General features: G+C 44.9%; 1 long non-coding RNA gene across 1 annotated transcript in view; it reads right to left on the reverse strand.

The window, feature by feature from the left end:
- The window catches only part of LOC112543774 (uncharacterized), a 60,094-nt gene extending 49,904 nt beyond the window's left edge, over positions 1 to 10,190 (reverse strand). The window contains exons 1-2 of the long non-coding RNA XR_012901236.2: positions 9,699 to 10,190; positions 4,768 to 4,885 (exon numbers count right to left, since the gene is read on the reverse strand). This is a non-coding gene — a long non-coding RNA (uncharacterized LOC112543774). The remainder of the gene's footprint in view (positions 1 to 4,767; positions 4,886 to 9,698) is intronic.
- Between the last annotated feature and the right edge of the window lie 1,225 nt (positions 10,191 to 11,415).

The following is an 11,415-nucleotide window of genomic DNA, read 5'->3' on the forward strand; positions in this document are numbered from 1 at the left end:
ACAGTTACAGGGCTAGCTGCACTTCTGTTCCATACTGGTTTCTCTGAGCTATCCCCTCAGTTTTCGCCCTTGTGCCGTTAGCTTTCCTAAAGCAGAATTCCAAGCCTTGGGCTTTAACACCTGTGTGCCGGTTGCTCTCACCCAGCAGGTCTGACTGAGGTCAGACAGCTTCATTGCTTCTCTTTGGAAGTCTGAGCCCAGTGGCAAAGCAGCCTTCTTAAAACCAAAGTATTTTTTAGTAGGAACAAAACATTTATGCTATGTCTACACTACGAGCCTCTTCCGCAAGAGGAAATGCAAATGGAGTACTTATTTGCATATGTCGCACTCTCATTTGCATTTCCTCCTCGGATCCCATTTGCACAAGAGGTTTCTGTGCAATAAAGCATTGTGTAGATGGCTCCTTTTTGTGCAAAAAACCCCTTTTGTACAAGAGCTGTTCTTCCTCGATTTTTGTATCCATTAAAAATCAATACATTAATACAATAAACATCCTAATTGCCAGATCACATACACCATTCATGAGTTATTATAGAGCAGCCTTTCTGTCACAAAGCTATGACTTAGGCTTGATTGCAGAACTGATATGGGAGGTTTTCTCTTGGCAATGCATGCAGTCTGGATGCAGTATTCCTTATTGGGGATTTGGCATCTGGATATCATGTTGATGACTGGAAGCTTCGACTCATCCTCCATAGGGCACCAGTGAGATGGGTGTGAGAGCAGAGGGTGGGAAGGAAAACAAAAAAAGACCTTCGTCTGCTGCACTCACTGTTTAGTAATTTTCGTTTGCCACATTACAAAGCACTCCCAAGACAACACATCAATTAAATGGACATTTCCTTTTTGCCTGGGTTTTTGGTTTGTGTGTGTTCCATATTCAGCAATGTCTCAGCTCCCCTGCCCATACCTCCTGAATTCTTTTAGTAGAGCTATTACAAAGATTGTTAAAAATTAAAGAGTAGAAATCCCATATTGCTGGTGGACCACTTTTCAGGCAATTAGCTATTTGTCAAAGCTCAGCCGGTGAATTTTGTGTGACAGCTGTGCTCCAAACAGTGTTCCCAAATGACTCTGTTCCCAGGAAGCATGTACTGTTGATTGCAAAGCACTGCTGGCCCAGAAAACAAGAATTTAATTTTGTAAAATATTTCAAAGTTTTGAGCCTCGTTTTTGTTCCTAGGTGTAGCAAATGACACAAATGACAGCTTTCAAAATTTTTCATAAAAAAAAAACAGAAAGAAACAAGAAGTGAAAATAACTTAAAATTCTAACAGGTACTGTCTTATCACAACCTGCTCTCCTGTGGAGTGGAAGGCTCAGGACAGAGGGAAGGGGTGGGTGGTGCAAGAGGCAGGGAAGGGACTAGAAGCATGGGGGAAGAGTGTGTGGGGGGTCCCAGGGCTGGGTTAACTTACTTGGCTGGGACCCAGCTGAGGCAGCAGGGCCACCATCGCTGGAGAAGGGGCTGGGCCTGGATTGGGACTGTCGCTACTGGACTAGGGCCATGCTAGGATCGCTGTGGCTGATTCCACCTTCCCTCCTATCCCCACCATGACAGGAGTGGGGCTGGGGCCAGGCTACCGTGGACAGATGGAGCCACCGCCATCCCATCCTGTGGTAGACCACAGGGTCTGCCCCAGTATTGGGGCTGGGATGCCACAGCCGTACAAAGGCTGATTTTCACCCTCTCCCCTCACCATGGAAGGAGTGGGGCTGAGGCCAGGCCACTATAGCCAAATAGGGGCTGCTGCCAGCATCTCCCCGTAGCCTGGCTGGGAGCGTTTGCACCTCCCCTACAGAATGCCCCCTGCTGGCCCCTTTAACTTGCCTGGAATAGCTACCAGCCCAGTGGTGTCAGCACTCACCTGGGACATGGGAGACCTAGATTCAAGTCTCTGCACTGAAGCAGGCAGAGAAAGGACTTGAACTTGGGCCTCCCCCATGTACTATCTGCCCTAACTACTGGGCCACCAAGTATTCTTAGTGTCTCTCTCAATTGCAATGCCATCCTGGAAACTCACAGTAAAAGCTTTGTCAAAAGCAGTATTTCTATGAAAGTTACAGTTTAGACAAAACTGCATTTTCTGACAAATATCTCATAAGATACCTGCCCACTCTGCTTGGAAAGCCTGGAGCACACATTTCCTACTGCAGATTAATAATTGTATCATCAGTTATTGCTTCATCACAAGAGAGAATGATACAATCATATTACTATATGTATATTAAAGTACGGTGCAAATTGCTCATACTTGTGCCAGATGATAAACAGAATACTAATATAATGTGAAGAGTGTCATACTTGTGTATGTCCCGATCACGCAATGCATTTAAGCACATGCTTAAATTTGAGCAAAGATTGCCTGAATTACTTCAGTGCAGCTAGTCACATGCTTAAAGTTAAGCATGTACATCAGTGCATTGCTAGAATGGGATTTAACTGCTTGAGGTCCATTCTTAATCATTGCTTTTCTTTTCTAGCTTGGCTGAATTAAGGAACAATAAACATTTTCCCATGTGACTGATTTTTTTTAAACTAGTTGCAATTTTTTTCAGTGCCAGCTGTCTACACTGGCCACTTTGAATTTGCGCAAGAACACTCACAATCTAATGTAAGATTGTTAGTGTTCTTCCGCAAATACAATGACTCTCCCCTTTGGGAAAAAGCCCTCATGCGCAAATGCTTTTGCGCAAGGCCAGTGTAGACAGCTGAGAACCGTTTTGCGCAAAAAAGCCCCAATGGCAAAAATGGTGATTGGGGCTTTCTTGTGCAAAACCGCGTCTAGATTAGCACGGACACTTTTCCGTAAAAAGTGTTTTTGCGCAAAAGCATCTGTGCCAATCTAGATGCTCTTTTCTACAAATGCTTTTAACGGAAAAACTTTTCCGTTAAAAGCATTTGCGGAAAATCATGCCAGTCTGGACGTACCCTATGGGTTTGTACATGATGATTTAAGGAAACTTTTTCCTTTCTGATTTCTATGACTGTATGCCTATCTGCTTGTGCAATTACCTATCAACCTTTTGGAGGTGCCTGTAGAAAAGGTCTCTCTGATGGTTTGATCTTGCAGAATTTAACAATGTAATGGTAAATTATTCCATTCCCACAGGGAAACTGGCCTGGGACTAGCTATAATCCATTCTGTATAAGCAAGAAATGTCAGAGTGGGATTTGTCTGGAAATGTCAAACATCCGAGAGGACGTGTTCACTTCTACAATAGAGAAAGCTTTTCATTTATAAATATAAACCATTTTATTTGAATTCCAACCTACAGAAATCTGATGATAGGTCCCAATCCTGCAGCCTTTTCCCAGCTAAAACGCCCACTAACGGTACAGAGAGTTTTGCTTGACCAAGGACTGCAGGGTTAGGCCTGACATTTCAAATGTTTAATCTTACAACATCTGACTTTATATCAAACATTTCCCCATTCCTGGCTCTTGTGTGTGCCTTTTATATTATGCTATAAATGCTGTCACCAGCTTCATCATGCCATACCACATACAGGTCAATTGGAAAAAATTACCATTATACATGACATCATGCTAAGTAAGGAGCAGGAGCCAAGAGCATTCTTAGCGAGCAGTCTGACTATTCACTTAGTGCTTGTCTACACAAAACTATTAAGTTAACCTAGCTACAGGGCTCAGGGGTGTGAAAAATCCACACTCTTGAGAGATGGAATTAAGCTGAGCTAACCCCATAAGTAGCCAGCACTAAGTCAAAAAAATAATTCCTTCCTTGACCTAGCTACTGCTTCTTGGGGTAATGGACTACAGTGCTGACAGGAAAACCCCTGCTATCCACGCAGGTAGGGTCCTGGCAGCTGTGCCACTGTAGAGTGTCAAGTGAAGACATGCACATATTTGTACATTTTTAAATCAGGTGACTGCTGCTGCTGCTGTAGCAACCATGCATGGTGTAAAGGCCCCCACATAGCAACCATTAACCTCAAGCAAAATAAAGAGGTCAGGCAGGAATTAAACAACTGACAATATCATCAGCTTCTAGGGACACGCAAAACCTTCGAGTGCCTATGAGGAAACATAACAGACCACTCTGCCGCAGATTCTTCTCCTTTCTGATGTCATTACAGCAGCAGATTCAAAGCCGAATTAAGTCACCCATGCTAGGCTCACATTATGTAATACATTGCCTGACAGCTGCAGTTTGTGAAAGTTACCATGCACAGGGGGTCAGCGCAAGATCTATTCAGCACTTATGATCTACTTAAGCCCTCAAAATAGGGCACAAGAGAAGTGGTAAGAAGATCTGGCACTATCCCCTGCTCAAGAGAAACTTTCTCTCAGCTTGCTGTTCAGACCAGGCTAGTTTTCCATATATGCCTGTTACCCCACTATGATCCCTCCAAATAAACATCAGCCTTGAAAACCTTCCTGAGGACACAGGATTCTTCTTGTTCTGGGCAAATAACAGTGGCCCATTCTCACAATGACACATCCATGGGAAACCTCCTTACGCCAGACTGCTCCTTCCAGAGCCCTTAGCAAGAGTCATAGAATCAGAGAAATGTAGGGCTTGGGAGAGTCCTCAAGAAGTCATCATATCCAGCCTTCCTGCTCTGCGGCAAGGCCCAGTAAATCTAGACCAACCCTGACCGGTGTTTGCTCAATTTGTTTTTAAAAGCTCCCAATGATGGGGACTCCGTGACCTCCCTTGGAAGCCTGTTCCAGAGCTTAACTACTATTAAAGTTAGAAAGTTTTCCCTATTATCTAACCAGAATCTCCTATTACTTCTTGCCTTTCAGTTTCTCAGTGGGCTGGGAAAATGCCTTCTTTCTTCAGCTGTGGAGATTTGTGAGAGCTACTTCAGTCCACACGGATGCTCACAATGGCACTCAATGGGTCCAGCTGCTGCCCTGTAAGGCAGAAAGGAATAGCCCTCTCAACTTCCTAAGTACATATGCTGAACTGGAAAGATTATAAAATATGTCCCATACTGATAACTCACTACTGTCCCCATTTAGCCTCATGAACTTACTTATGTACTTACTCTTTGGCAGTTAAATGTCTCAAGAGTCAAGAATCACTTACGTTTGCAGTGTTGTTATAGCTGTGCTAGTCCCAAGATGCTAGAGACCAACTGGGTGAGGTCCTAAAGGAGAGTTCTGTGTCATCTGGAAAGCTTGTCTTTCAACCAGCAGAGATTGATCCAATAAAACATAATTACCTCACCCACCATATCTTTTTACTAATCATTTATGCTTAGTGTCAAGAACTACTTTGCTATGGTACTTGACTTTACTCTGCCATTTGTAGTTTCTTATATAGAAGAGGAAATACTGCAAATACCATAATAATGTCAAGTACCACAATATGGTGGATGTTGCTATTTTAATGGTCACAGTACATACAAATAGTGCTGATCAAAAAACTTGTTTTGATTGAAAAATTCTGTTTGGTAAAAACAAGCAAAGAAAAAAAATTACAGAAAAATATCCATATTGATGAAAATTTCACTGGGAAGGTTACTAAGGTCCAAGATGGACTTTTTAGCAAGAGAAAGAGAAGACGACCCTGAAACAGCCTGTAGTTTGGTGTTTAGGACACTCACCGGAAATATAAAAGACGGGTCCATAACTCTCAGGAGTCAGGGTCTCACTCTCATTGGAGCTGCTTCATTTTGTATAAATAATAAAATATTTGTTGGATGAGTGAGCACACAAGCACAACTGACTGTATAGCCTGATGGTTAGAGCATTCATCTAGGTGGTGCGAGACCAAGGCTCATGTCCCTTTTATGAGTCCTGCAGATGAGTATCCTTTTATTCTGGGGATAGCCTCTTTCTTTCCTCCTTCCTTTCTTTTAGGTGAAAAATCTTCCACACACCAACAAAACAAATATTGACACCTCAATTTTTTTTTTCACAAAACACAATAAATGGTTTTGGCCAGACCTAAAATTATAAAATCAGTAGGACAGGTTCTGTCCCCAGTGGTGTGGAGAAACTCAAACAACTTTACTGGAGTTACTTCTGATCTGTTATAGGCAAAAGTAAGAACAGAATGTGACCCAATCAGAATTTGGTTTAACAGTATATTTATATGAACATAGAATGACCTGGATCACCAGTCAAAACTACTGTTCATTTTTGCTGCAATATAGACCTCTTTGCAAAGGATCAGCAAGAAGCTTAAGAACCACTGAGGTCCTAATTTGAGTGCTTAAGTTACATCTTGGTCTTTTGTAGGACTTCAGCACAGGCACAAACTTCACCCAGTTTTCCCAAAAGACACAATGAGTAACTTTTGTTTCAAAGCAGCAGTAATAATCCCCAGTTCTGTTGATCAGTGTGTGGGACAGTTTTACACAGCAGACTGATGACACTCCTGGAACTGCACAAATGATCTGATCAGAATATGTCTGGACACATCATCCTGCCCACACATCATCCTGCCTTGGACACAGCCTTATGCCCTGTGTCAATATGCCTGCTTCTTGTCAATGAATGGATACTGGCTCAGAATTGCTCTTTGGGTCATAGACTATGTCTCACATGTTCTAAGAGTGCCTAGATTTAGATCATTGTACTACCCCTATTTAAATAATAATAACCCCAATCAAATGGTTCAATAGAATCAATACAGAAACATCAAATTCATGTTCAGATGTTTCAGGGAGAAGTGCAGCTGATTCCTAACTAGTTTGGAGAAAGCTGCTTACTTGATGATTGCTCCCGTTTCTTCACATATTCAACTGCCTGTGTTCTCTGAAGAACGGCTAATAGGCATATAGGGGCTGAATAGCTGGGTTAGGCAGCTTGCAAGATGTGTTACACACAAAAAAACAGAATCGAGTTTAACAACAGCTTCCTGCTGCTGCCAGACCTAACAAACTTTCTCCAACTTGTAGAATTAGAGGAAACTTTATGGCTGTAAGGCAATAGGAGGCTGGGCCATATCAACTCCAAAACTGAGTAATAGCAACAGCAAAGTGAGGTGTATCTTGTGCAAATGAGATGTCTGTGCTGTGGGCCAGATCCTTAATGTAAACCAGCACAGCTCCACTGTGACTCAGTACTATTTGTGAGGTAAAGTGAGCCTTCTTTGCAGAGAAGGCCTTTAACCACAAAGTTTGGATCCAAATCCAGTCTTGTCATTCTCCCAAAATTCAGAAACTGGGGTTATAATTTGGTGGTCCAATCTCAGTAGAACAAAACTGAACACAGCAGGAAATCGTTGGCAACCATACCAACACTACACCAGCACTCAAACATACGCACACCCTGTCCATTCAGAATATCTGCCACAAAAAACAGAAGAGACTATTGTTTTAAATTATAGCTAAGTCTTTTGGTTCACATCTCTTCAGTCTTTTGCAATCAAAATGGTGTTTTCTAAAGGGTGGCTTTGCGCTGTATGACTACGAAGAGACATAAATATAATCACTTATCAAAACAATGGAACAGAGTCGCTATAGTAAGAGGTAATACTATAGGTTTAATGATAAACTCTTCACTGTTTTGTTAGCCTACTTTAGGACACCAAAAGAATGTTTAATACAGTTAATAGATTCTGCTTCTTTATAGCTAGCATAGCTACAATTGGCAGAATGCTCCCATGGAGAGCCAGAGAGAGACAGACATTATATGCTCAATAGCAAATTCTTCCCTTCCTTTAATTTATAAGCTTCATGTGCACAGCAGTTTGAAAGTGTTACATTGGCACCAGTGGAGAGACTGTATCTCAGAGATGAACTGTAGCTTCAGTAGGGACAAAAGGGGGGGAACTGAGGGATGATCAGCATGCTTTGAATCTTCATACCCCTACTGACTCATCAGAGACCAGTGTTGGAGCTACTGCCTGCCAAAGTTGCAGGGGTAAGAGGGTGCGGCTTCCAGAGAGAAGAAGCACGTGGAATTATCTGAGGTAAAAGTATCCCAGAATGACAGTGTAGGTAAAATTCTTGGACCCCCACAAAGACTGACTTGATTATATTTTTAGGGCTTTGGGGGAATAAAGTCTACTTAGCATGTGTCCCTGCCAGGATTGATGAGGCAGGAAAAAGTCCGTGCTTGGATGTCTGGGGCCCCTTCACCACAACCCCTTCTCCCTCCAAAAACATTATACTGAGCTAATGGAGCTGTAACTTTGTTTTGATTTCCTAAGCAGTCTTGAGTTACCTAATACCTGGCAGGCTTCCCTCAATGGCTGCTGCTTAGATCTTTCCAGTAAAGTCATTCTCAAACCATTTGCATTAAGTACCAAGTACTGACTGATCATAAAGTTCCCCATGAAATTCTTTGATTAGTAAAATCAAAGGCCTTGATGTCAGTCCTGCTGGGTTTTTTTTTGCCATTTTTATTTTTTTTAGTCACAGTGATAACCCTCATTGGCCTAAGACAAAGATACACATTTTCGTCAGTCTTGTAAAGGTCAATTCCTCTGCTATTGCCAAATGATCTTTCCTATCATTCTTATTAATCAGTGCTTGTACTATAGCAATTCCTGGAGATTAGGGCATCGTTGTGCGAGATGCTGTATACACAGAGAAATGCAGTCTCTTCTCCCCCAGAATTTACAGTCTCCTTGCATTCTCTGTCCTACATGGCTGACAAGCAACATCTCCTATGGCCACGCTACAAACCCACAGTTATGCACTAAAAAGGGACTATTTGCATCATTTAAAACTGGATTTGATAAAGTACTAGACAATATACTGTAGTGAATAATGCTGATTCAGAACAGGGTTTATACAAAAAAGTGACACAAATAACCAGGATAGACTCACAACTCATGATTTGGCTCAATCTCTCCCTGGTACTAGGCTAGCCTTGTACTGAGCAAGATGAGGTGTGTAAAGCACAGAGCCAACCCTGCCCACGTTAGTCCACCCTTCTGCCAAAGTACCTAATAGATCTCTTCCAGCTCTTACAGCTGTGACTTCTCTAATTATATTTCAGCTTTTAATTTCTAGGACTGATTTCATGGCTAAAACACAACCCCTCGGTTTGCTCTCTGGCATGCATGGTGAATGCAAATAATCCACACTTAAGATGCCGTCACATACTCTTTGTTGAGTATCCAAAGCAGCTGCAGTGACCAGCGTGAAGACTGAGGGAGAGAAGGTAGAATTGAAACATTTGCTTTGGCTCAGTTTTACACTGAACCGTATCAGCCAGAGCTGTTGTAGTGCCTTGTGGGAGCTGTAGTTAGGTGGCTGTGAGAGAGTTTACACAGCCAACCTGGGGAAGGGTAAGAGCAGTTCAAGGCCTGGGAGGCACAGCTCCTTAGGCACTGCTGAGCATGCTCTTGAGGAGATCATTGGTATATCGCAGGGGTCTCCAAACTACGGCCCACGGGCCGGATGCGGCCCGCGAGGCCCTCTCATCCGGCCCGTGGAGACTGTGACGGGGAAGAAACTCCCCGCACTAACAGCCCCTCCCCTGGAGAAGCGCCGAGCGGCGCAGCGCCGCAGAGCTGGGGCGGGGAAGAAACTCCCCACACTGACAGCCCCTCCCCCGGAGAAGCGCCGAGCGGCGCAGCGCAGCGGAGCCCAGGGGAAAGCCCACGGAGAGGGGAGCGAGGGCGCACAGCCGCAGGCGCGGCAGGCGAGGAAGGCGGCAGGACCCAGGAGGAGAAGGGGCAGGGACGCCAGGGTGAGCGGCACGCCCCGTGCGTGCCGGCTCAAAAGGGGGAGGGGCCGGAAGGACAGGGGCGGCCGGCACTCACTTTCTTTTGGGCAGGCAGCCAGGAGAGGGAAGCCGGAGGAGCCAGCGGGACGGAGGAGGGACTCTGGACCCGCGCAGCCCTTGCCCTGGGCAGCGAGACTCCCCGGCCGGGGTTGCGGGGGATCGGAGCCGCCAACGGACGGCCACACGCCCTGCGGACCGACGGCCGAGCCCGGGCTCTGCGCGTCCCTCACAGCAAGAGGGGTTGGGACTTGGCGTGGACAATTGCTCCCTATTGGCCAGTGCGTTCTTATCCTATTGGCTAGCTCTCTCATGAGGTCACTAGTGGGCTGGGTTCTATTTTGGCATCCAGGAAACAATTTCACCATTCACACTAATACAGGTGTTCATGTGTAGTGTATCAATGTGTTATTAAATAATAACTGAATAAAATAATATTAAATAAATAATTAAAAACAACATCCATGTTTTGATTGTTTTTTATTTGGACCTCAAGTGTGTAGTCGGCCCCCGAACTGCTGTTTGATAGTTAATGCGGCCCTCGGGCAGAAAAGTTTGGAGACCCCTGGTATATCGGGAGCTCCAGTCTCCTGGGGGGGGAGGGGTGAGGAGAGAAGAAAGGCCATTCCCTAGAGAAGCAGCTGTGAGTCTCCTACTCAGGCACACCCTAAGAAGCAGGGAGAACCATAACCAAGGACACAAGAGGGCTGCAGTCATTGCTGTAGGCAGTGGGGATTCTGAAGTAGAGATTTAAATTCATCTAGGACCACACTCCATTCCTATGTAGAATAATGTTTTCATGTGCACTGAGGTATGTGCAAATCTGCACCACCAGTAGACCCAAAATCTATCTGTGGGCACTCTGCTGATCAGCTGCATGGCATCTGAATCTCTCCTCAGCGGCTGCACAAGTGCACAGTTTGTAGGGAACACTGGTTGGGACCCCATGAAGAGAGAGGGCCTGGGCCCTTTACCCATCCTGGAGCTACAGCTCCTGCTCCCATGGAAGACAGAGCCTAGGGGCAGGCAAGTCAACAGAATTGACTGGCCCCTGGTCAAGGTGCGGGGGGGAAGGGGCAGCTCTGCATTCCTGGAAGAGGTAAAGCCTTGGGTGGAGGAGTGGGATTAGGGCATCCAGTTCACTTTCCCCCAGCCAGCCCTTCGCACTGCCCGGGGCTCTGGCCATCATTCAAAGGGCTGCGGACAGCAGCGGCAGTGCCCAGAAGTCCCAGATCCTTTTGAATTGCTGGGCTCCAGGAAAGCTGTTCCCTTTGACCATCCCCCTCCCCCCACCTCACCTTGTCAAAGGGCCTAGCTAGAGGTTATCAGCAAAGAAACCAGTCCTGCCTGACCTTTGGAGGGCTAAGGGACCTTGAATTCATAGAACTGGAGTTGAAGACTTAGACCATTAAGTTGACTGATCAACCAATCTCAGTGCCTTCTTTCCCCAATCTCCTTCAGAGCTCTGTGGCCAGACCGTATAACCCACTGAGCACCACAGTCATGAAACTCTGGTGATGTACTATGGTAGTTCAGCCAGAAGAAAAATTATAAATTTTGCAAAACCTGTATTTCCATAACCACCTTTCCCCCAATTAGCTGAGACATTCCTGGCCAACTCTGCTCTTGTCTATTAGAGGAATAGTTTGTCAGATCCTTTTGGGACAATTTATAATTGGATTTATTCACAGTTCACTTGTGTCATTTGATCACTAAGTCACACAGCTTTGTTTCTCCTCACTGACTGGATGACAAGC

Source organism: Pelodiscus sinensis, chromosome 2, assembly GCF_052426305.1.
Source record: "Pelodiscus sinensis isolate ZL-2025 chromosome 2, ASM5242630v1, whole genome shotgun sequence".
NCBI lineage: Eukaryota > Metazoa > Chordata > Testudines > Trionychidae > Pelodiscus > Pelodiscus sinensis.